Here is a 26,059-nt window from a genome sequence, read left to right on the forward strand (position 1 = left end):
GACATAATGTGAATCAGAATCTTTCTTTTAACAACAACTTGCGGTGACTCGCATGCGCCATAAAGTCTGAGAAGCACTGCGGCAGCGTCCTGCTCTAAGCGCCCCGGGGTCTCTGGACCGGGCGGGAGACTCCTCATCAGAACTGCGGTGGCAGCACTGGTGGGAGCCACCTGAGCTCTTGTCCCTGAAACTATCCCATTTCAGGTCTCTCCCAGGCTCAGGAGCCCCCGTGGGATCACCCTTCCCTGGGCAGCACCTGGCTGACCTTTAGGTGCTGAGATGGCCCCAGCTCTCAAGTCAGATTGTTCAGACTGGTTGGGCTCCTGGGCGATTGCAGGAGGTGGGGAGGGGTTGGGGCCCCGGCCGGGACCGGGAGACGTGAGGCCTGGTGTGCACCCTTCTTCCCTGCACCCCTGCTTGGGGCCATGAAAAGCAGGCCCAGTCCGTGAGTCTTGGTGGTGTCGCTCACTTTTCTGAGCCTTTGAGTCTCTGGCCTTAGGCAAGGCAGCCTCTCCTGCTGGAGGGGGACCTGTGGAGCCACGTCTGGGTGCACTGTTTGCTGGGTGCCTCACGGGGTGTTGGATACACACCCACTGGTGCTTCCTTCCCCCCATCATGCTCCCCACTCCCGACTCTATTTGAGGAGGGGGAATGTTTATTCCCCAGGTGTTTATTTATTTATTATTATTATTTTTGGGCCGCTCCGTACGGCTTGTGGGATCTTAGTTCCCCAACCAGGGCTTGAACCCCCCTAGACCCTTGGCAGTGCACGGAGGGAGAGCCCGGAGTCCTAAGCACAGGAGCACCAGGGTAGTCCCCCCCCCAGGTGTTTAGAAATCTCTGGGGAAGGAGGAGGTAAGAGAGCCTTGCTCTTCCTTGCAGTCTGAGGACCAGAGGAGGGTGTGTGAGAGGCGCAGGTGGCAGGTCGGGGTCTGCTCTGGGGTGGGGGTGGGGGTGTCTGGTCCCAGCAGGAGGGCTGCAGTCACGTGCCTCCCTCAGCTTTCTTTCTTCACAGGTGCCCATGCACACTTGCCATCCCCGACCAGCTGCCAGGCTGCCCTCGTCTTCCTTGGTCACGCCATGGGTGGTGCGGTGGGCCTGCTTGCCTGTGTCAAGGCCAAGGGAGCAGTGAACGTGGCCCACTGGGGCCGAGCAGTTGTCAGCCGGGACCAGGGCTTGCTCTCATTCTGTTGTGTCACGTTTTACAGTGCCCGGCAGGCAGATGCCAATCTGGGGAGCTTGGCAATCACAGTGAGAAAGCAACAGAGAGTGAGGTCAGTAAACTCCACTCCACCCTGACCTCACATCTGGTCCCATCCGTCTCTGGAATGCTTGGAAACTGACATAATCGCAGGGAGAGGAAGGGGGATCTACGGCCCTCTCTGGCAAGGTCAAGAATTGGGTCACTACGCTGAGCCCTCAGTGGGTGTCCCCTGTTTAGGGCCACTCAGCTGAGCCCCAGAGGCCAATGGGGAGGTTTGTGCAGAGGACCCTGGTTGCCTCTGGAAGCGGCACCCACCCTCCTCTCCGGCAGGTGGAGAGCTGGGCTTGGGGCAGTTGTGGTGTTTGGCTGCCGGCCCGATTGGAACCATCATCGGTCTCAAAGTGTGTTGAAATGGGTCTTTGCACAACCTTGAGGAGGGCCCGGCAATTCCAGGTGACAGTGCCCAGGGCTATGAGGAGATGGGAGGAAAGGGGACGAGGTGACAGCAGAGAAAAAACCCAAAGAGGGGTTAAGGGATTTTCACAGCTGCTGACTCTGGAGCCTTCTGGGGCTGGGGCTCAGCCTGCCTCCTTCCAGCCCTAACCCATGTGGCTGGACCTCAGAGGCCTTCCACCCTGGGAGTCTGGGGTTCTGGGATGCCAGGCCAATCCCTAGGCTATACCACAAGGAGCCGAGACAAACTTCTCCCTGGAGCTTTTCGCTGTGAGCAGTTAATCGCCCTGGCATCAGAGGCTGCAGTGCATGAGCAAGGGGCCTTCAGTGAAAGCAAACGGCCGCTGATTAATCTGACAGCTCCAGCCCCGCTCCTCTCTGTGGGGTCTGGCCACGCTCCATTCAGCCTCGATGGCCTGCAACCTATTACCACTGGCGCTTCCGGCCCTAATGGGGGAGAGGGTGAGCCCCCGCGCCCCCTCTGCCCTACTGAACCAGCCGTCCTGTCCTGCGTGAGGGGCTGGCCCTGGAGGAGCAGGCTTGGCTGGGTGCCGTCCCTGGGCGACCCCCTCAGGAAGGGGGCAGACAGCTGCTCAGTGGGATTTGTGTGAAGGGATAGTAATTAGGAGGTAAGTGGGAGTGCGGTCTAGACAACAGGGATGGTTCTTCAGTTACTTGCAGATTGTGGCTTTGAGAAAGCGTTCAGGCCATCAGATCATTCATGCTGTGGGAGAAGGCAGAGAAGAATCGGGGCTAGGGGAAAGTCCCTCTTTCTACCCCAATTCACCCGCCCTGGCTCCTGGCTAATGCCAACGTAGCCCACACTGACTGAGTTCCTGCTAGGTGCCAAGTGCTGTGCCCGTGAGAGGGTGGCTTACAGGCTGGCGGGGACACGAGAGTAAAGAGGTAAATTACAGGTGAGATGAGTGCTAAGCAGAGGATTTACAGAGGGCCTAGTCTGGGGCGGGGAGGGCTTCCTGGAAGAAGCACGAATCAGCTCTCCACCTGTCAGTGGTGCTTGGCGGGGAAGGGGAGGCCCATATTTCTGGACCCCAGCTGCCAGGCCAGAGCCCTTCCAGGGCATCCTCATCCCCAAGAAGCCCCAGGCCCTTATCACCTACTCCTTGAGATGCTTGACCCTCCCCTTGGGCTGCTTGGCGGCTGGGGGGAGGGAGGATTGAGGATGAAGGAAAGGGAGTGAGAGTCAGGCAGGGTGTGGAGGCAACCGACCTTGTCCTGGGTGGGACCCCCCTGCTGGGAAGCAGAAGCAGAGCTCCCTTTGCGGGAGAAACCCCCTCAGGATCTACAGCAATAAAAAAGGGGCCCCCGAGCTCTCTTTCGCTGCAGCCTCTAATGACGGGGTTGGGGTATAATGAATATCTGTGTGCTCATAAAACAGACTAATGACTGCCTTCATTTAATGGACCCCTTTTATCCTTACTGGTTCCCAAACCAGAAGGGACCGTCCTGGGGGCTGAGGTCCAGCTGTTTGGGTTGGGGGCCCACTGGTTACTGAGGCCCCTCGGAGGCTGCCTTTCCTCCTCCATCCCTTATCAGGTTGAAACCGCCCAGAGGAGTCTAGGGAGATGCCTGACAGTGACCAGCCTTAGGAAGTGGGCAGGCGATGGGGAGGGAGGAAGCATATACACCCTGATTCTTATGGACAGTGTCGACACTTGTACCACATGGCTGCAGAGAAAGGGCACCTAGCAGCGGCTGACTGCACCACGCCCCCTTCCTCTGCCCCACACCTATACCAATAGGAGCTCACAAATCATCCCAGTGTCAACTCCTTCGCTTGAGAAGAGCTAGACCCCAGGAGGGAGGGGCTTGCCTGATGATTCACCAGCAACACCTGTGTTTTGCTTGGGAGGTCTCCCTGCTTGGGACTCGCCAAGCCTGACCCTGTTTGGCTTCCTGGAGCTTGGTGAGATCACAACCCTGGGTGTTGTGGCTGCAGGCTAGTGGGACCTGCCAGGCAGGGAATATTTTTAAAGAGATACTTGCCCCTGTGTTCCCAGGATTAGCTCATTGAGAGACTCACGTTGTTCTTTGAGTCCCGCCCCGACCCCATTTGATGGTAGAAAGCTGTCAGGGGAACACGAGTTCACTTGGGATAAAATGGGTAGTGGAAGTAAACAATCCAATACGCTTGTCATGGAGAAGCCCCTGGTGGTGGCCAGGGGACCCTGGGTGGCTGGTAGCATCTGAGGCAGGTGGGATGGGCAGAATCAGAGTCCCCACACCCTGGAGGATGGAGGGACAGGCCAATTTTCTTTCCCTAGAGTTCCGGCACTGCCTAACTGTGGTCTTTCGGTCAGAGACTAGAGAGGAGCCACAGGTCATCATAACAAGGTCTGCCAGTGGCAAGAAACTCTGAGTCAGCCTGCAGCCTCAGTGTTCCCATCTGGGCGCTGGCCCAGCCCTGCCTCCAGGCCATCTGCAGATAATTGGGGTCAGAGGAGGGCAGAGGATCCCAGGAATGTAGGTTCCTGGGCCCCTGACCAACCTCCCATTTTCGGTGCCCTCCCCTTGGAGGCAGTCGCCCCCTGACAATGCAGGGCAGAAAAAGCATCCCCCACCCCATACCTGGCCGCTCAGCAGGAGTCACCGTGGTAGGAAAGGCACCTTTAGAAAGGCTCAGAGAGCAAACAAGTGAGGTGAGTCACTCGGAGGTGGTGTCGTGGTTATTAGGCAGTAACAACCACCGTCCAATACGTGTGTCGGCCGCTCTCCTCTCTTGAGGCCTATCAGGTACTTTCATGCTATGGTATCATTTAACCCTCCTCCCCAAGGAGGCAGAAAGGACAAGGCTTATCATCCCCAATTTGCAGTTGGTGAACACAAGCTCCCAAGAGGTTAAGTGACTTGCCCGAGGTTATAGTCCCGATTGGCTGCAGATCTGGGAATGGAATCCAGGTGTCCTGGTCCATGATCTAAGCCTCCTGACTCATAGTCCAAGGTTACTTTGCCTGTACCTCATAACAAAGGGGGCTGTGTTCAGGAAATCAGTTCTAGAGTGAAGAGATGATTTCTTTCCCCTTTGCCAGAATTCCTTGGGTGACCCTGAATATGCTTGGGCTGAAGGGCCAGTCTAGAGCTTCCTAAATCTCTCCCGGGTCACGCCCAGGCCTGGGGGCAGGAAACTTTTTGGACAGGAGCGGGTCACTTTTGCCGGTGTCCTCCTGACTTAGGGGACCCTGAGCGCCACTGTTAGGCCACTGGGAGGGGCGTGGGCTGTGATGAGTCAACAGTTCACTAGCTTTAGGTTCTGCAGAGGCATCGGCAACCTGATGTGGAGGTGGGATCTGGAGGAATGAGGGGTGGCCAGGTGAACTGGGGAGGGCCTGGAGCCCTGTGGCTGGAGGATTTACCAGTGCGATGCTGAGAGCTCTCCTCAGGCCCTTGGCTTGACTAATAAGAGTTGAGGTTCCCTGTGAGCTTGGCTCTGTAGTTTCTGTCTCAATGCCCTCCTCTGCTTCTCCTTATCTTTCCAGTCTAGTTTCCACTGGTTTTCCACTATGAAGCCTTCCTCGAGTGCTCTCTCCTAGTGTTTCCCCTCTGTAGTACAGAACCATCCCCCACCCCCGCCCCAGGCTAGACCCACAGCTGTTTGCTCTTCTGCATCTCCTCTGGCCCTGAGTTCTTCCAGAGCATCTTGTTTTGGCCCTCCCGCTGCTCTGTCTCCTGCTCCTGTGGCAGAGGTACATACCCGGGCCTGGAGGGGAGGGACTGACACACACCCAGCGCAGGCCTGGTCCAGGCATTCGACATTCATCAGTGCACTTGATCATCCCAATGACCCTTCAAGGAAGGAAATGGAGGCTGGGGGACAGCAGCCATTTGTTCAGGTCATTAGGCGGCAGAAGTGGGATTAAACCCAGATATTGCTGATTTCAGATGTGATTCTTTTCACCCAGTTCAATGCTGCCTCTCAAATGCTTGCTTAGAAGAATGTGGGAGAAAGTGACAAAATGGATTATATGTCTATGGGACTGAGTCAAGGTGCTGTCCCCTGGCTTGGAAAATGAACCCAACCTGTGGCAGAAGAAGCATTTATATTTCATTAGATTCAGTTCGCTTGTTTGCTTCCTTCTTTTTTCCCAGGAAACATTTTTGCTGCAGTGATTTGTGAAAGGGCCTCAGGGCCATCCCTGTTAGATGTGCCCCTCACCCCCCGCCAATGGAAGGAGCTGCGCCATATCTCTGTGAATCCAGGAGCCCAGGTGTGAAAGCCACCATGGGGGATGGAGAGAGGCCTGGTCACAAGGGCTGATCCATTTGGGGACAGGTTGGGCTCTTCAGGTCTGGAAAACCACCAGATGCCGTATCTGTGGCCCCTGACCGTAGGGTCTGTGATTCTGTTCTCTGGCCTTTATGGAGCAGGGTGGGGGAGAGTGTTGGTCTCCCAGATTAGGAGTAGCTGGTCAGCTCTCGACCACAGGATTTCCCTTGCTTTCCTCTCCTTCTCTCTTATTGCAGCCTCTTACTCCTCTGTTCTCTCCAGTCTCTTCCTCTTCACCCCTCTCTTCTCCTCTTTCTCCTCCTCTCCTTCCTACGTGGACCCCAAGCTTCTATCAGGAAACCAATTTCTTCATATTGGCTCCCCTAGTCTACCTCCTCCCTATCCATCCAATACAACATTCTGTGATGATGGAAATGTTCTAGATCTGTGCTGTCTTATATAGTAGCTGGTAGCCACATGTGGCTATTGAACAGTTCAAATGTGGCTCGTGCTGCTGAGGAACTGAATTTTTAAACATTAAAAAAAATTTTGATTAAGTTTAATTTTAATTGGCACATGTGGCTGGTAGCTACTGAGCTGGACATCAGAGCTCTAAATGATACGTAGTGCTGGACCCGCCCAGAGATGCCCCTTCTTGTCCAGGCCCTGCCTCTCCCCCAAGCTTCTGTGGGACCCAGCTTCCCTCCTGTGCTCAGCTTCCTGATCTGCGAACTGTGAGAGGCCACGGAGTTCTGGGCATTGGAGCTGGGAGCCTCAGTAGACTCTTCTGTCAAATAATGAAAATAATTTCTTGAGGAAGTTGCCCTAGCCTCAAGGTTTCCTTCCAACTCTGAGTTCAGTGCTTCTCTGGGCCGGATCCTGCTATGATCAGATCTGGGAGAGTCCGTGTGAACAGCAGGACAGGCGCTGTGTGTGTGTGTGCGTGTGTATGCATGTGTGTGAGTCACCCATGCATGTATGTGTGCACGCATGCACAAGGGTGTGTGTATGTGGTGGAGGGTTGAGGCACAGCAGTGAGACCCTGGGGATCCTACTTAACTGAACAGCCTGAGACTAGGAAAGGGGTTGAAGGCTGCTTAGATGGGGAAGGTTGTGGTCTGACTCTACTTCTGCTGGGCGTCTGCCCAATCCTCGGCCCGGAGTGTTCCAGTGATGCCCCAGACTTCCTCTTTTGCCATAAAAGTATCCCAGCAAGCCTTTCCACAGAGGCCTCAGGGGTTTTCTCGGGGAATCTGTGAGTTTGTGAGCAGGAGACCCAGGCTGCGTGCGGTCTCCCACAGAGCCTGGCCTTGGAGGGATGTGTGTCCCAGCCTGGGGGGCGGGGAGGGGTTTCACCTGGACCCAGGGCCTGCCTTATGCAATGCTTAGACACTTAGTCGATTCCAACAACTTGGACGGACACACACACACACGCACACGCACACACACACATGTGCACACACTGCGTAGGGAGGTGTGGAAGGGAAATAAATTAGCCTTTGCTGCTTTGCCCTCCCTCCAAGCCTCTGCCACCGCAGATCCCCCCCACATTTGGAGATAAGGGGGGATGCCCCGAGAGAGGGTATTCTTAGGCTTCTTGGTTGAGATGGGGGCTCCAAGACTATGAGATGGGAGGGACCACTGAGAGGAGCCCTCTGGGGGCAGGGAGAGAAGCCCACCAGCCAGTAAGTGATGGGACATGGTCAGAGTGTGGACAGAATGGGATGCCTTCTCTTCTGCCCCAGAAGGTGTGCCCAGGCCTCAGGGATCCTGGGTCACAGAACCCCCCTGGCGGAGAGTTGCATCAGGGCGCAGCTGCATGCTAGATGCCTTGGGGGAGAGGGCGCTGAGGGCTTGAGATCCTAATTTTCCAGCCTTCGGGTCAAACCCTCAGCCTCCACCAGTGCCCCACCCCCTCTCCAACTGCACACAGATGGAGGGGGTGGCTGGGGGGTGAGTGAAGAAAGGGTGTGTGTGTGTGTGTGGATCAGAGGTAACCGGGCTTTTATCAGCCCCGAGTCAGGGAGGTGGGTGGGAACAGCATCAGGTAGTCTTGGAGTTCCCCACAAGCCCTGCTCCCCACAAGGGCTTCCTGGGAAAAGAGCCCTTCCTGACTGGGAAGCCGCGAGGCTCTGCCTGCAGACCAGGCCTCTCTCTCTGCCGTCACTGTACAGGCAGGAGCATTCAGAGAAAGTGAGCGACTTAGCAGCAGACCTGCCTGGAGGCAGGGAGCTGGACCAGATGACCAGTTGGGTCCCTTCGAACTCTGGAATTCCACACAGGGGACTCACCACACCCATGCCTCTTGGCTGTGTGGACCCACACTGGTCCACAGAGAGTCTGGGGTGGGGGGAGCCGCTGTTGGAACTAGGGAAAGGACAGTCTGAGGTGTGGGTACAGAAAGGGGTGTCCCACAGAGCTCTGCTGGAGTTTCTGAATTTGCTCCAGGGCTTTCACTTCCCTGGAAGGAGAAGGGGGATAGTTGAAAAGGTCTGAAAATTGCTTCTCGGTTATGCATGGTTTGGGCAGGAAAGCTGAGGGCTGTGTTCTTCCTTTATCATAGCTGGCAGCCCGGACTTCCCACAATGCAGTGAAGGGGAGCCTGAGGTCTGGCTGATGGGTACCTCCCTCACACGTCTCTTGGGCCTCTGTGTAGCTCTTCTTGCTTTAGATCTGTGGGCAAGAAGTCCCCTCTCTGTCACGTCAGCCCTAGGAGCACGGCTGCCTTCCCAGGCTCATGACCTCCACTGACCCTGCTTGAACTGAAAGCCACGCCTGCCCCAGCGCCTGCCTCTCCCTACCTCCTCCCTCCCCAGACAGGGGAGTCACCATCCAGGGCCTGGCCCCCAGACACAGCACATGGATCAGCTCTCTGAGATGGTCGCCATTTGCCTGTCTGGACATTGCCTTTCCCTCGCTCTCTCTGAGCAGATTCCCCGTGTAGGTGGGTAGCTGCCGACAGCCGTGCAAGCACAGATGAGCTGTGGATGATGAGATCTGAAGGGAGTTCAGAGACCCCTTAGCGAGGTCTACCCTCTACCTTTTACTGAGGAACCAATTCAGGGCCCCGGCAACCACAGGACCACTTACAGGCAGCATGGCTCTGGAACCCGGATCTCCTGATTCCCGGTGTGAGATACCTTATACCAAATGAAGTCCTTCTTTTTCCCAGGGGCTTGGATGTGCATGCAGCTGGAATTTGGAAAAACCGACCCCGGGCAGAATTTTCTCTTCTTCCAAGATCTAAGTGGATCATTCTGGGTACCTGGCTGGTGTTTAATAAATGCCTGTTGATTGACCTGTGTCTCCGGGTGAATCCTCTCTCCTTTTCTAGAGGAAGGAGGGGGCAGACCCTGTAGGAGCTTGGTTTATCCCTTCCTCGCTCTCCTCTAGATTTCCACTCCTGTCCGGCAGTTAGAAAAGAGGATGCCGGAGGACCCACACTCCCCCATCGCTAGGGGCACGCTTTGCTGTCTCTTAGCTTCCTGCAGCGCCAGGACCCGAGGCAAGGAGTCAGTCTAACTAGGGCAGCCGCCCTGACTGTTCGAGAAATAAACAAGGTATAGGTATTGTACCGAGGGGAGAGGAGTTACCTCAGAAGTATCTCAGAAAAGAAGAAAGCCAAATTTTTATATGAGGTGCATGGATGGGGGGGGGGAGGGAGAAAAAAAAAATCCTGGGTAATTAAGTTAATAGGTTTCTTAAAGAATGCCCATGTGAGTGATGTTCGACACATTCAAGTGTTGACAAGAAGGTATTTAACTTGACACCCACGCAGCGGGCAGAAGCATGCTCTCGGCTCCGACACACCTTCTTTGTCTGAAACTTGTAGTAAAGCTCAGTGCTGGGTTGTGAACTCTGTCCCTGGGAATCCGTGTTGCAGGGGGTCCAAGGTCAAGCCTCCTGCTGGACGGAGGTGGGTGAGGGTGAGGGTTGCTACCCTAAACCTAAGTCCCTAGATTAGGAGAGCAAAGGCTGGGGTCCTCAACTCAGAAGCCCACGGAAGCTATTATTCTGGGGGTCTCGGAGGGCCCACAAGACTATTTTTGACTCTTGCGGGTGGTTGGAAGGAAACTCTGTCCCTTCCCTCCAAGATCCAGTTGCCTTGTGGACCTTGGGTCTGATACCCAGGAACATCTGCGCGGTCCTGGGGCTTCCCTGGCACGATGAACTAGTGGGATAATCTGGGTGAATTGGTGAATATGGATTTTCCCTTTCTCTTAAACCTGTAGTAGGGAGAGAGGCCCCAAATCACCGGGCTAGTGGAAAGAAGCCTTGCCTCGGAGGAGGAGGAGGGGGAAGGGGTGTGTGTGTGTGTGTGCGCGCGCGTGCGCGTGCGTGTGTGTGTGTGTACTTAAAGAAAACTTTGGGTTACTCTCGTTTGAAAGCACAGGGGCATAAATTACCGTTCCTAAAACAAAGGAGCTTCTCCTTTTGCCAAGCAGCCTGCCTCAAAGGCCCTGGACAAGGATGGGGTTCCTTGCCTGCTGCGGTCTTATCAGCCTGCCTTTCTGCCCAGCTGTCATCCAACCCTCTTGTCATCAGCCATCTCTCATCCACCTTCTCTTTCTGTTACATTAAGCTCAGACTTATCGGGTGATCAGAGTTTTCAGGCTGGGACCTGAATTTCAGGGTCTCCGCCATTGTTACGGTGGCCAGATTTGTAAAGTGGAAAAATGGTGACATGAATGTCTTTGTGAAAGAAATTTTCTTTCTTAGATACTGAGCAAAACACTTTGAAAATAAAGTAACCTAACTCCACAGTTGTCTGGTCACCTTGAGGACGCGTAAATGAACGATGTGAAAAACCCGAATCAACATCCGTGGTTAATGGGTTTCCAGCCTGGCCGAAAGGCTAGCACTGCCCCTCACCTACAGTCATATACAAAGGCTGTGTGTGTCTGTGGATGTGGTGGGAAGAGTGGGGCGAATTGGAATTTCCCCTCATTTAAACATGGCGGTCAGGAAGGCAATCCCTTCTTGCAACAAGAAAGCCTGGGTTAGCACTTTGCTCTTGTTCTTGGCACCAGCCCTTGTTCTGGGGGCTCATTTCTGCTTAGAGAAGCCGGTTTCCATCCGGGCAATCCCACTGTTCAGGAGATGTAGGATTCTGGGGTTTGCACACACTCCTAAGACATTTCCGTTTCTAGGAAAAGGGGACAATTTATCATCTTTCTCCCTAACTCCTAATGCTTTAGGACACAGTATTAAAGAAAAGGCTCTGGGTTGAGTAGGAGATACCTGTTAATTTTACAGTCAAATTTCCCATTCCTCCAATACTCTCCCGTCCCCATTCTCCATCATGGAGACATATCACGGCGATGTCTCTCCTTTAACTGATTGCCCAATTTGAGTTTCCTAAGAGCAAACTGAGAGGGTTAATCAGATTCCCCGCTTTCTTGTTTGACGCAGGCAGGTGGCCAGGGAGTAGCCCAGTTCAGCACACTCTTATTGAGTGCCTGCCATGTACAGAGCCAGGGCTGGGGGCTATGGGACTGTAGTTCCTGCCCTTAAAAAATTTTCAGCTCACGGGAGGCGTAGAGCTGCCTGAATTATCCTTACAGTCCCAGAGAATGCACATGTCCTGCTCAGGGGCCAGGAGGGAACTGAGAGCGTCCCAGAAGCAGACAGGTTTCCAGAGAAGTCACTTCCTCGCGGGATTCCCCATTTCCTCCCGCCTCCCAGCATTGAAACTGGGGACACCACGTGGACCTTGACAATGAGTCAATGCGGCAAGGGCACACTTTTAGCTGGGACACCTTTTCACATAAAACCTTTTTTTGAAAATAGTTTTTCCTTCCTTGGGAGACATCTGGCCAGAGCGAAGCAGACTCCTTAGTTGTGACCAAATACTGAAATCAGATCAGTGATATTGTAGTGTGTTTCATAAGGACAGACGTCGCTGGGAGAACTAGAGAGCTGGGCAGCTCCTGTAGCTGCCCAGAGCCTGAGGTTGAACCCCGAGGCAGAGCCCTCCAGAGTGGCCACCTTGCTGAAGTCCTTCCCAGGCCACCATTCCTTGTGGAGGAGGGTGGAGGGTGGAAGCCAGGGCCCTGGGCTACTGGCTTTGGTGTGCTGGTGGGTGGGTGGGTAGGAGGGCTGAATACTGGCTTTTGGACCAGACTTCCCCACCCCTGTGTGGGAGGCGTGAGGGGCTAGAGCTGGGAGGCAGGAAGTGAGCGCAGATGGGCTGCCCAGACAGCTGTGTGGGGGACAGAGCACATCTGTCCGGGTGAGTCTAGTGGGGCCCCTCCCCACAACCTCCATGCCAAGTCTACCCGTTCATCAATAGGGTGTGGGCTCAGTTTGGATCCCAAATGGGGAAAATGGTGGGAAAGGAAAGTTTGAAGGCAGAGGCAGGAGCTAGGGGTTGCTGAGGGGGTATGTTCCCATGAGAAAAAGAATGTCTGAACTCTGGGGGAGAGGAAGGGATGAAGAGCAAAGAGAAACTTAAAAGCAAATGGATCAGAGTGTATCTGTCCAGGGTGGGCTTGTGGCTTCCAGGTGGCTCCTGAGAGCCCAGGGTCCGGCGTCTCCTCTGAGAAGCTGCCCAACTCCTCGCCTCTCCTGTGCTCCCCAAATGTCTTACACTGCAGCAATTAAAGTCCCCGAGGTAACTGCTCCTTCTTCTGTCTCACCTACTAGCCCGCGGGTGTACCAAGATCAGAGACCCTATCGTCTTCATCACTGAATCCTCACAGAGTAGACACTGTAGAAGTTTGCTAAATGAGTGAGCGATTGCATGGCCTAAATTGACACAAGGTTTCCCATTTAATGCTTTAATTTTCTCTAATTGGCTGTAAATATTGCTGGGGAAGCTTTTCCCAAGTAGACACTCAGAGATCTTTGGGAGATAGAAACTTTCAGATTCTCATCAGGAATTTGCCTGCGGGCCTAAGGGTAGTTTACCTCTTTAAGCTCTTTTCTAGGGAGCTGAGCACAGGGGAAAGGCTCATTGTTCTAGAAACACACTGACTTGGCATCACGGCCACTTGCATGTCGTCCTTGGGGCAGCTGCTTCCCCCTCTGTGCAAAGCTATTACCTGCCTGCTACAGAGCCAGAGAGGCAGGAATTATGAATCGCGTGGACCTCCACGAGTAGGGGAGGTTTATAGCTTCCCTGCATCTGTCCTCCATCACCTCTCTCTGCCCGGTTCTCACGGCGTAATAAAAGGAGATGCGAGGGACTTCCCCGGTGGTCCAGTGGGTAAGACTCCACGCTCCCAATGCAGGGGGCCCGGGTTTGATCCCTGGTCGGGGAACTCGATACCGCACGCATGCTGCAACTAAGAGTTCGCGTGCCGCAAGTTCGAAGTCTGCACGCCGCAACTAAAAGATCCCGTGTGCCACAACTAAGATCCGGCACAGCCAATAATTAATTAATTCATCAATTAATTGATTAATTAATATTCAAAAAATAAATAAATGAGCCTTGGGAAAAAAAAAGGAGATGGGAGTTGGAGTTCCAGCTCTACTGTGTGGCCCCAGGTGAGTCATTTCTCCTCTCTGGGCCTCTGTGTTCTCATCTGAACAATGAAGGCTGGACTAGGGAATCTCTGAGTTCTCTACCAGTTCCTAATGTCACATATCTGGTAGAATGATGAGCAGGGAATGTGGCCCTTGATATTATCACTGTCCCCCAGAGCCTGGGCCGGGGACTTTCCCTTAACTTAGGCTTGCGGGGTTGGGGTGGGGGGAAGGAAGGGCCCACAAAGCTACTGCTCCACTCGTGGACGCCTGTGTTCACCCACTTGCTGCAAAGGTGACTCTTCCTGGATGAGTTAGTCAAGTCCTGCTTGAAGCCAGAAAGTCTGCGTGAATGACTCTTAAATGTTTCCCAAGCTTCTACTCCTGTTTTCTATTACCTTGTGGGTGTAACAGAAGTGCCAATAGGGACAAAGGAAGGATTAAAGTCCCAAGGGCTTGGGCCCCAAATGGGACATGTGTACTCTTCTCTAACGTTATTTTTGTCATCACGCTCATCACCATCACCGTCACCCATTATTAATACTGTTAAGCATTTATTGTTCTTCATTCAGCCAAGAGCAGTGGGTGAGTAAATCAGCAAGAAACTCCGGCCACAGGAAGCCTGCACCGTTTCGGGCATTTCTCTGGTCAAGGCTGGTTTCTCCAGCCCTTATGCAGGGATTAAATCTGACCCGCAGCAGGAAATGGGGCCCGTGGCTTCGAGTTCCTTTACATGAAAGTGCTCTCCTTTCTCCAGAGGAAAGGTGTTATAATTCCAAGCTACTTTTGCCGCTGTGTATCTGTTTCTTATTCACATTGGTAGCTGCTACAATGCCTTGAACAGGGCACAACGAAAGGTGCTTGCTAAATGCTTATTGAAAATAGTGAATTATAATGATGTCTTATAACAGATTAAGCAGAAGTGGGCCTGGGAGTGCTCTGAAGTGCTTCTGAGCTGCCATGAGCTGAGAAACAGTTTAACTCCTCGTCTGGGGCATCTTCCCTGCTAACGCTTAGAGCCTGGAGCCCTCGGGTTGCAAGGCTAGCAAGGGATTGGCTAGCAAGAGATTGGGAGGCAGGGTGGCCAGGACTCAGATAGGAGGCGAAGAGCTGGCGCCTCCTCTGGCCCTGCCGGGCTGGAGCGGGCCTGGGGAGGGCTGGTGCGGGAACCTCAGCCCCTCGGCTCCCAGAATGTCACCTCCCTACCACCACCCCAGCCCCTTCGTCCCGAGAGAGCCCAGCTCAGGAGAGCCAGTGGAGAACAAGGGAGGCTGTTATGTAACTGATTTAACTCCTTGCCAAACTGGTGACTAATTCAGACCGTCTCGGCCAGATTGGCTCGGCAGCTTTGGTGTCAGCTGCAGGAGGCCCGGCTGGTTCGTGGCTGGTTCTCACACCCTCTGCTGGAAGGATGTCTCAGCTCCCTTGCTGGCCTGGGCCACCACCAACCTCAACCACGGCTCCATCAGCACTCCTGCCTCCCGGAGACCTTCTCCGTAGGCGTCCAATCCCCCAACTTTGCGTCCCTTCCTGCCCTCAAAAAAGAGGCCAGGAAGACAGTTCATTTATGTCTGCCCCCGAGACAGTTCATTTATGCCTGGGGCTCACTGAGGCCCTTCATTTTGCACCTGGTGAGGGTGAAGGGCGCTGTGGCCTGCTGCCCTTGGCTGGCTGGCCAGCCGGCCGGAGGGTTTTGGTTGCTAAAGTTGGCACTGTTGGGTCCGGAACTCGGGGCCCTTCTCCACCACTGCTCAAGGGGAAAGGGCTCCAGGGAACATCGGCCCTCACCCAGTCCCCTGGCCTTGGACCCCGGGGCCCTGCAGGTCACAGGCTGCCTGGGTGATGCCGGGAGGGGCCTGGGCTCACTGCTTCGGTTCTCACTTTTCTTTTTTAAGAGGGGGTGCTTGGTAAGCCCAGCCCGTCCCTCCTGCAGAAGGCCATCCTGAGGGGGAACGTGGAGGGAGGACATTTGTGCTTACTTGGACACAGTTCAGGGAAAAACACAAAGAGATGTCCTGACAAGGCCCACGGTATTCATAGACATGAGCGCTGAAGATTAGTTTATTTAATCCTTAACCACGCAGCCCTCTGTGCTGGGGATTATTCCCATTTTACAGGTGGGGAAACTGAGGCTGAAAGCAATTGGGTGGTTTGCCAAAGCTGGTAAGTGGCTGAGCTGGGCTTTGAACTCACTCCCCAGTGGCTCGGGAGCCTAAGCTGTCTCTGATACACTGCCTTCCCATGGCATTCCTGGGATGGGTTCCCGAGGCCTTTGAAAGACTTGTACATCTCAGCAGCCTCATGGCAACTGCCCAGCTAGACCCAGAAAATAATACTACCTTGTACTGCTGCTTCCTTCCGCCAAGCCCCACACAGACATGATCTCATTCACTTTCCCACAGTCCCATGTGGGCTAAGGAGGGGGTGGGGACTCCGTTTCCCAGGGAGGAAAGGGAGGCACAGAGAGGGACACTGGCCTGTTCTAGGTCACAAAGCTGGCTGGCGGCAGAGCTGGGACTGGAAATCAGGCATCCCTGACCTTGAAGGTGGTTATTTAGCTTGACGAGTATGGGCTAGAATCACCCCCGAGATACAGCAAATTGGGGTGCTTTTCTTAAGGGCTGACTCAGTGGCTGAAACAGCTCCAAGATAGCTGGGCTTGTGTTAAAAAAAGGAAATCTGAGATGCATATAAAGGCAATCCGTATGCCAAGAAAGAGGCGCTGGGACTAGTGGTCACCACACTAGCTCCCCTCCTGGCCAGTCCCGGCACCGTCTCTCTGCTTCCCTTCCCCGGATGCCCTGGGGCTCAGATGCAGCCCTGGTGTGATGGAAAGAACAGTGGCTTTGAGGTCATGGAACCTGGAGAGGATATTCCCTAGGGACCCATAAATCAGTCATTTCCCCTCTCAGCTTTTCCACTTTTCACTCAAAACGTGAGGATACTAACTACATGAAATAGACATTGCGTGTGAAAAATTTCATCAACTATAAAGCCTGCAGAGAGAGAGAAATTACTGGTGTTCCCCTCAGCCCGATCTCATCTCTACTAAAGACCTTTTTAAAAATGGCTTTGAAGCGGCGGGTCACACAGCAATTGTCCTGGTCAAACGTCTGTCTTCCCTACTGTGGCTTTTCCACTTGGATCTCTGGTACCCGATGTCTGGTCCCGAATCAAATGTTCCCTGGGTGGCCCCATGGGCTCCAGGACAGGGCTGGCAAACTTTTTGCAAAGGCCCACCTGGTAAATATTTGAGGTTTCGTGGGCCACAGGCGATTTTGGTCACATGTTCTTTGTTTCTTTCTTTCTTTCCTTACAACTCTTTAAAAACGTAAGAAACATTCTTAGTTCACAGGTCTTACAAGAACAGGCCGGTTTGGCCCGCGGGCTGTAGTTTGCTATGCCTGGCCTAGTGTAAAGTTGGGGGCGGAGGGAGTTTGGAAGTAGAAAAGGCCTAGACCCCCAGTTTTGCTGCCTGCCTGCCTGAGGGCCTTCGGATCACTCTTCAACCTCCCCGGGACTTAGTGAATTGTCTGCCTCGTGGCTGTAATAGTCCCTGCTTACTTCAGAGGGCTGCGTCTACACCGCAGCAGGTGCCTGAGAGATGCAGGGTGGTATCATTACGGCTCAGTGGGTGAGGGACAGCCCACCCTGTCCTTTGTGTGGTGGGGAGGACAGCACCCTCCCAGAGTCTGGGATATTCTACAAAGTGACCAACCAAGGCCCTGCTCGGAAGGCAGAGGGCCAGGGTTTCATGAGGAGAGGAAGACCTGGGGTTATGTCGAGGGGCTGGTTGTAGGGTTGGGACCTTTGTCCCACCACCAGCTTTGTCTTGGGCAGGAGGTGGCGTCTGGGAGTCTGTGGGGCTACGAGAGGCTCCACACAGACCTGAGGCCCAGGGGGACCCAGGGCTTTGCCGAGAGGACACTGGCGACTCCCTGGTCCCCTTGAGTCCTGGCTTGTTGTCAAGTGAAAAACTAGAGAAGGAAGCAGTTGTGGAAAAAGTGTGGGTCAGAGCAAGCTCTTTTCATTAATAATAAGAGCTACCATGTACTGAGCACTTTTGTGTCCCGGGTGCTGGGGGCTGTATGCCCATCCCCCTATCCCCCCAGCGAGCCCGGGCAATGCTGGGGCGGGAAGGGCGGGGGGAAGGCTCACAGCTGCAGGGGCTGGAGCCGGGCGAGGATGGTCCTGCTTTCTTTGATGTTCCACTGCCTCCTGGGAGCCTAGCTCTGCCCGTGGGTTCAGGTTTGGGTGGATACTCAGGTCAGGGGAGTGTGAGATCTTGATTCTTTTTCTTTCTTTCTTTTTTTTCAATTATGTGGTAGTTATCTTTAAGTACAAAGACTTTTCCAATCATGTCACTTAGAGATCATTTTATCCACTGCTCTGTTTGCCGTCAGTCTCTTGTCTCTCTCCTCAGCAATGGTAAGGTGGTTACCCTTTCCACGAGGAAGAGAGATCCATGGTTTGTTGCCTTTGCCAATAACGAAAATGTTGGAGAGCCGGGTGGCAAAGCTATTGCCGTTGGCATCTTTCACATGAACTACATCAAAAGAACCAGGATGTCTCTCCCGGTTAGTGATCACACCAATTCTTCCCAGGTTAGCACCTCCAGTCACCGTGCACAGGTTACCAGTGTCAAATTTGATGAAATCAGTAATCTTGCCAGTCTCCAAATCAGTTTGAATGGTGTCATTCACCTTGATGAGGGGATCAGGGTAGCGGATGGTGCGAGCATCGTGGGTCACCAGATGAGGGATTCCTTTTGTCTCCGCAAAGATCTTTCTCACTTTGCACAACTTATACTTGGCCTCCTCAGGTGTAATACGATGAACAGCAAAGCGGACCTTGGTGTCATAGATCAGAAGAAAATTCTCTCCAGTCTTGTCAATGCTGACGACATCCATAAAACCAGCAGGGTAGGTTATATCAGTGAGGACCTTGCCATCAATCTTAATGGAACGCCGCATGCATATCTTCTTTACTTCATCTCCTGTTAGGGCATACTTAAGTCTGTTCCTTGAGACATTCCCTCAGCTTGTGGGGACCGGTAGATGGATGAGGAGAAAACACACCAGTCAGTTTATCCAGCAGCCAATGCTTTGGAGCTGCTATGTGCTTCAGGTTTCTTGGGACCGCGAGCCATGGCTGCGCTAGGGACGAAGAGAGAGGCGATTCTTCTTTTTGAGAAATACAGTGAAAACGACTAGTTCCTCAGCTGCTGGAAAAACCCCATCATCACCCAGCCGTGGAACCTGGAGCACTCTCTTCTGTGTACTTGTGCCATCCCATGGCTGGTTCTGGAGGGTCACCTGAGACCAGCCTCCCGGGCTGGAACTCAGCAGTGTGACTCGGTGCACAGCGGGCCATGTCTTCCTATCGCCAACACCCTGCTTATTTCTGTGCCCCTTTCCACGTATAATTCACTGTTCCTGTATCTAGAAAGCCATCCTGTTACTTCTTTACCTGGTAAACTTCTACTCAATCCTTTAAAACATAGCTCAAATGTCACCTCCTCCAGGAAGCCTTCCAAGACTACCCAGGCACAGTTAGTATCTCCCTGTTCTGCCTTCAGGCACTTTGATTGTTATACTATTTGGGGGTGGGGGACAAACATTAATCGAGCACTTAGTACATCCTACGCCTTACGCTAGGCACTTTACTGAATTATGCCATTTAACATTCAAAAACCCATGAAAGGGTCTTATCCCCATTTTACAGATAAGGAAACCGAAGCTCAGAGCAGCTAAATAACCTGCCAGAGGTGAGGCTGGGGTCTGAATCCAGGCAGTATGACCTCAGTGCCCTCCCTCCTAACCAATAAATGATATTGCCTCTCTGACACTAGTTATAATTACCCCAAACTGTGATAATAAGTTTATGGGTCTGTAAATGGCCCGTGAGCTGAGGCCACGACTTACGTATCTTCGCTGCCGCAGAATGGAGCACAGTGCAGTGCACACAGTAGGCACTTAGTGGTTGCTCATGGAAAGAATGTTGAATACAGAGCCTGTGGGGGTTGGGCCCACTAAAGGAAGGTGGGGTGCTGGGAGCCGGGAAAGGAAGACGAGTGGGGGACACAGCTGAGTGGGTGGGGCTTGCTTGACCCTGGCGGGGAGGAGGTTCCTGCTGCCAGCTGCCATGCCATCTTGGAATCACGAGCCTGGCAAGAACAACAGAATGATGTCCTGACACTGCTTAGTAAGCACCTTCAACATGCTAGGAAGCGCTTCACACAAGGGCATTCGAAGTCCAGGCTAAAGGACAGCTAGTTCAAATCCCTAGACGGCTCACGAAGGCAGTGCCTTTGCAGGATGCACTTTGGCAAAGGATCATCCCGAGGCTGGGTCTGGACCCCGTGCCCTGTACGTTCTGAACCTTGCCGGCCCTCTGAGAAGCCAGGCTGTGGAGGGAAGTTGCATGAATTCCCGTGTTGGGGAGTCCTCTTTCGTACCATGCAGCTCTGTGTACAGCGGACTGGCTGCCCGGAGGAGCAGAGTTTTCGGGGGAGCAAGGAGATGGGCATCAGGACACTTTCATCTCTTCCCGGCACTCTCCACCCACAGGAGGTGGGACCCAGCCGGGGCCCAAAGCCTGGAGCCTCCCAGCAAGCCAGGTGGGCCTGTGAGGTCATGCTTCCTGCCACACTTGCAGGTGGCCCTTTCCTGGGGCGCCAGCAGGTGTCAGGGGCAGGGGTGGTGTACGGGGGACCCCTTTAGCGTCCCCAGCCCCTCTTGGGGCTGGAGGTGCCCCTTGAAGCCACTGGAAACCTCTTTTCTTGCCCGGAAGAGGTCCAAAGCATGCGTGGCTGCTGACACAGGGGAGGGGGGATGGGGGGATGGGGGGAGAGCGAGAAGACCCCCCTGCAAGCCGCGTTCATACAAAATGCATTTCCCAACGTATCCCTCTGGCCTGTCGGAGCCCCTTCTGCTCACTGCTCTGTTTATACATGATAGACAACTAATTAACATCCAAACCTCCTGAAAGGTCTTTTCAGAGGTAATGTTCTGACAGGTTATGTCAGCAAGGAGCACTGATTTGTCTAAGCATGGATCACATTGTTTCAGATTGAATGAGGTGAATATTAAACTGCTTTAAATGTACTCTTCATAAAGTACTAATTACACACTCCCAAGGGAGAACAGCCAAGGAATACTAAACAGTAGAGAAGTCAACAGAAGGTTCTTTTTATAGTATGTTGCTGGGCTCTGTGTTTTTCTGTCTCCTTCTTTCTCGCTCTCTCTCTTTTTTTTACAGTAAAATCACAGCACGCTAAAGAATACACATTTATAGCACAATGCTTCTCATCTAATTATACGGCAATCATTAGTTTTAAGCTGGATGCATTATATTTTCTTTGATATATTATGCCTGAGGCACAACTCTGCATTTATTGCTGCTACTGGCAGATTCCAGTTCCCCCAACCCCCTTTTCAAACCCCAACTCCTCTCTACCCCACGACCCTTTAAAAAATTATTTAACCCTTACTGTTAGTTCGCTTATTGTCTCAAAAAAGAATAATTGCAATTTAAATTGGCAGAAGTGGGGGAAACGACATACCCTTGGTTAATTAATCGATTTATTTGTTTTTAATTAATTAATTTATTTATTTCGGGCTGCGAGACGCTGCACGCGGGATCTTAGTTCCCCGACCAGGGATCGAACCCGTGCCCCCAGCAGTGGAAGCACGGAGTCTTAACCACTGGACCACCGGGGAAGTCCCCCCTTTGCTACTTTAAAGTGGAAAAAATAGGAAAGGAAATCTCGTGTGTTTCTGGGAGCTGTGCAATTTTTTTATTAACCAGGTAATGTCCTGAATACACAGTCTCTGCTCCCCGACCCAGTGAAATTCCTTCCTAACAAATCCTACGGGATCACGCTGAGCTCCCAGTCGCTGAGCTTCATTGTCCCTCAGGGAAAGAGATATTTATATGTATATAAATATACAACTCTAAAAGCAACAGAGGGGTGGAAAACCATGAGGCAGGGAGCAGGCCCGCAAAAATGCAGGGTGGCCCTTCAAAATGCCTATCTGCAGACGTAGCGAGAATTCTGCTCCAACAGTTTTTCTGGATATTTCTGACATCAGGCCTTGCCCATTGTTGAGAAAAAGCAAGATTAATTTTGAGATGCCCTAGATGGTCAGGTTCTCAGTCCTGAAGGGAGAAGAAGGCCAAGTTCCATGGGGATGGATGGCCTGATATTGACCCGACTGGTCTCTTCTTAGTCAGGCCTCTAGTCATCATGCCTCTAAAGATAAAAGTGACGGCAGGGCCCCAGAAAGGTAGCATCGCTTTTGTGTAAGGAGCAAAGTGGGGTCCCCTTTCCCCACTGTGGTCTTCCTTTTCCTCCCCCGACATCAAATCAGAGAACTGTGGGATCTTGGACTTGAAGGGGTTAGAAATTTCCCATCTTTAACAGTTGAGGAACTTCAGAGCACAGAGCTGCCTGCAGTTCAGGCTGGAACCTGGGGTCCTGACTCCCAAGCTAGTACTCTTTCCACTTCGGATAGAGTAACTCCAGATGACTCTTCTCTCACACAAATGACCCAGGGCAAAGGAATAAAATGACAGAGTGCTACGGACTGAATGTTTGTGTTCCCCTCGAAGTCACATGTTGAAACCCTAATGGTATCCATGTGATGGTATTTGGAGGTGGGGCCTTTTGGGAAGTGATTAGTCATGAGAGTGGACCCCTCCTGATGGGATTAGTGCCCTTATGAGAAGTGCCAGGCGAGAGGTTGCTTCCTCTCTCTGCTCTCTTGGGGCCATGTGAGGATACAAGGCGGCTGTCCAGACGTTGGATCTGCCGGCACCTTGATCTTGGATTTCCCAGCCTCTAGAACTTGGAGAAATAAATGTTTGTCTTTTGAGCCACTCAGCCTATGGCAGTTGTTATAACAATCCAAATGGACTGAGACACAGAATTCTCTTCTCCGAGAGCTGGAAGAGGTCTGGAAAGTCACCTAGTCCACCTTTCTGTTGCTGCTTGAATCCCCTTCGTGACGTCCCCAACCATGACTTGTTCATTCTTGGTTCTGGCTCCTCTGGGGATGGAGGGTTGGCGACCTTCTCCCAGGGTGTCAGACCATCTCTGTGCAGCTCTCATGGTTAAGTAAGTGTTTAAGAGCAGTGCACGCTGGAGCGAGAGTGTCTGGGTTTAAATCCAGCACAGCCATGTCGCAGCTCTAGGACCTTGGATAGGGGACTTAACATTTCTTTGCTTCCGTATCCTCTTCCTCTGTAAAATGGGAACAGTACAAGTGCCTGCTCTATAAGGTTTTGTGAGGATGACAGGAGATGATACATGTCGAGCAGTGCCCAGCCTACTAAACTAACCAAGCTTAGCTATTATTATTGTTAAGAAGTTCATCTAGCTCCCTAGCATAACTGCCATGGTTGTAGCTCTGCCTGGGGCCCTACGGAACAAGATTAACTTTTCTCTTTGTGTGACTGTTTTTTTTTGTTATGGTCTGGTTTGGTTTTTTTGCGGTATGCGGGCCTCTCACTGTTGTGGCCTCTCCCGTTGTGGAGCACAGGCTCCGGACACACAGGCTCAGCGGCCATGGCTCACAGGCCCAGCCGCTCTGCGGCATGTGGGATCTTCCTGGACCGGGATACGAACCTGTGTCCCCTGCATCGGCAGGCGGACTCCAACCACTGCGCCACCAGGGAAGCCCCTTGTGTGACTGTTTTCAACTATTTCATTCATTCAGTGCTCAGCTGTCACTGGATGACCCCTGCATGCCAGGTACTTAGTGCCAAGAGAAGAGAGAGATGTGGAAAAGACTTGCTCCCCGATCTCATGGATTTTTTTTTTTTTTTTTTACATTTGTTTTGGCTGCGTTGGGTCTTCGTTGCTGCGTGTGGACTTTCTCTAGTTGCGTGGAGCGGGGGCTACTCTTCATTGCGCTGCGCGGGTTTCTCATTGCGGTGGCTTCTCTTGTCGCGGAGCACAGGTTCTAGGCGCGGGGGCTTCCGTAGTTTTGGCGCGCAGGCTCAGTAGTTGTGGCGCACGGGCTTCGTTGCTCCGCGGCATGTGGAATCTTCCCGGACCAGGGATTGAACCCGTGTCTCCTGCATTGGCAGGTGGATTCTTAACCACTGCGCCCCCAGGGAAGTCCGATCTCATGGATTTTAAACACCAGAAGAATTTACAATTTCTCTTCAGAGCTTCTCTTCCCCAGGGGACATGCTCTGGTTTCTTTGCCTGTTCCTCACTTGACTGTTTTCCAGCCCGTTTTCCTTATGTGAAATCATTGAAAGGAATACACCAGGGATGACGAAAAAATGGTGGCAAATCTGAGCTTCAGTCCAGGGCACACCTTGTGTCCATCATCCAAACACAAGAGACTGGGATTCCATGGGTGGATGGTACCCAGGTATGCGTTGTTTCTTTTCTTTTTTTTTTTTTAAAGCTCCTCGTTCTTTCTTTCTTTCTTTTTTTAATTAATTAATTTATTTTTGCTGTGTTGGGTCTTCGTTTCTGTGCGAGGGCTTTCTCCAGTTGTGGCGAGCGGGGGCCACTCTTCATCGTGGTGCGCGGGCCTCTCACTGTCACGGCCTCTCGCATTGTGGAGCATAGGCTCCAGACGTGTAGGCTCAGTAGTTGTGGCTCACGGGCTTAGTTGTTCCGCGGCACGTGGGATCCTCCCAGACCAGGGCTCCAACCCGTGTCCCCTGCATTGGCAGGCAGACTCCCAGCCACTGCGCCACCAGGGAAGCCCTAAAGCTCCTCATTCTTAGATCCAATACGTGTGTGTACGTGTGGGCATGTGTGTGTGTGTGTGTGTGTGTGCGCGCGCATGTGTGCTTGCGCATGTGTGCTCGTGCATCCCCCCACAGATGCATGCCCACAGCCCCTGACCCTGGGTAAGCAGAGGAGGCTGCCTTCGGGTCTGTCCACTTTTAGGGACACGCCTTTTTCTCAGGGCTGACTCCTGCCTTCTCCGAGCATCCCTCCTCAAGCCCAGGGTATTCTTGGCTGAGGTATTCCCCGCTACGTGAGGGTACCAGCTGATGATACGTGAATCCTCCAGAAGGTACGACGTCATCGGTCAGTCCCCCTGCCTACCCCGCACGTCCATCCCTCCCGTCACTGATGCTGCCGAAGTTAGCACGGTGGAAGATACATGTGACGCTGTCACTCGCCTGCTACAACCTGTTCCGCAAGACTCCCTGTCGACTTCAGGATCCCATGCAAGATCGCGGCCCGTGTGCACGTGAGCACGTGCGTGTCTAACCGTTGCTCCATGCCCGGCGCTGTTCTTGGGGCCTCACAGGTGCGAGACCCGCAGCCGGGAGGGCCCCCTTCACAGCCCGTGCCTATCGTGGGCTTTGCACCTCCCCTTTTCTAAACCCTGAGGACACCGCCGTGTTTCATCCATTGTTATCCCACAGCCTAACACAGTGCTTGAGACCCGAGGGAGTGGACATACACTGGTGGAATTGGGGCTGGTGCAGGTGCTAGTTTTGAGGAAGCGCTCTTGCCTTGTACCAACAGATACAGGCAGCCAGCTCCTGGGCCTAACCTGATGGACCCCTTCAATATACACTCTTCCTTTTGAAGCCCAGGCATCTCCCCTTTCCCAGAATTAGGCCTTCTTCACCCTCCTGCTGGGTCTCTGTTGCAGTGTACCTCATCTGGTGATGAGGATGTCCTCTTTAGGGTCAGGAAGACCTGGCCATACACCTCTGAGGGACCCAGAGGTAATAGGGGCAGATGCTGTGCTGAGGAGAAAAGCACCCAGAATATGCCAGGCATAGTGGTAGGTGCTAGCCTGTAGAGCGACACCCTGTAGAGATGTGATCTCTGCCTTCATGGAGTTTGCAGCCTCGTGGCAATGCACCGGCTTTCTCATCTACAAATGGGGCCTCAGACTACCCACGCCACGGGGTTGCTGTATAGACTGAAACAGTGCATATAGGGTGCCCGGCAGGGAGTTAACATTCCGTGAAGTTTCCAAATGGGCATTCTTCTGCACCCCAGGAGGGGCTTGAAGAAACTGGCCCTTCTGAGTCAGGAGGAAGGCCTGTGCACATCTCTGTAGGGATGTGACCTGGTGCCTGTGACACATCCCTTGGTGGTCACCAAGCACGGAGGAGGTGTTGGGGCCGATGGTGGCCAGCCTGCCCCGATGGTGCACCTGCCGCTGGCTCTGGGGTGGCAGCACTTGGGCGACTATGAAATCCAATATGAAGGAACTCCCTCTTTCCTCTGGCACTTTGATTTATGGCCTGGGTGTCACCTTCCTCCTCGGCACAGCGTCTGGCCCTTCTCCTTTCTACGCCTTTCTCTCTCCTTGCTCACAAATACCTGGTGCTTCCCACCTACCCAGCTGAGCTTTGGAGGAGACTAAACTGGCCTTGAATGACTGCTTCTGCAACCTAAGAGTTATGTGGCCTCAGGCTAGTTATTTAATCTCCTCGAGCCTCAGTTTTCTCATGTGTAAAATGGGGCTAAGAATCCCATCCTCCCAACCTCATTGTGGGGATGGGGAGAGGAGGCGTGGGAAAGGTTCCCCTGCAGCACCAGGCATGCCGCCAGCCCCCAGCATGCGTGTCTTTCCGGTGCCCCCATAAGTCACACTAAGGTAAGGTACTGTGGGTTTAATGGATTCCCTCTCCTCAGGAGTTCCTGCATTTCAAAAGAGGACACTGGCGCTGTCTGACACAGCACAGTAAATCGATGGCGCGAAACTTCAGGA

The 26,059-nt window shown here is 53.1% G+C and overlaps 1 protein-coding gene and 1 pseudogene across 3 annotated transcripts in view; both read right to left on the reverse strand.

The window, feature by feature from the left end:
- PEBP4 (phosphatidylethanolamine binding protein 4) overlaps positions 1–26,059 on the reverse strand; it is a 237,919-nt gene that overhangs the window by 39,041 nt on the left and 172,819 nt on the right. The gene's annotated exons all lie outside the window — the stretch shown is intronic.
- Positions 17,715–18,498, reverse strand: LOC132523016 (small ribosomal subunit protein eS4, X isoform-like; annotated as a pseudogene).

Source organism: Lagenorhynchus albirostris, chromosome 7 (assembly GCF_949774975.1).
Source record: "Lagenorhynchus albirostris chromosome 7, mLagAlb1.1, whole genome shotgun sequence".
Classification (NCBI taxonomy): Eukaryota; Metazoa; Chordata; class Mammalia; order Artiodactyla; family Delphinidae; genus Lagenorhynchus; species Lagenorhynchus albirostris.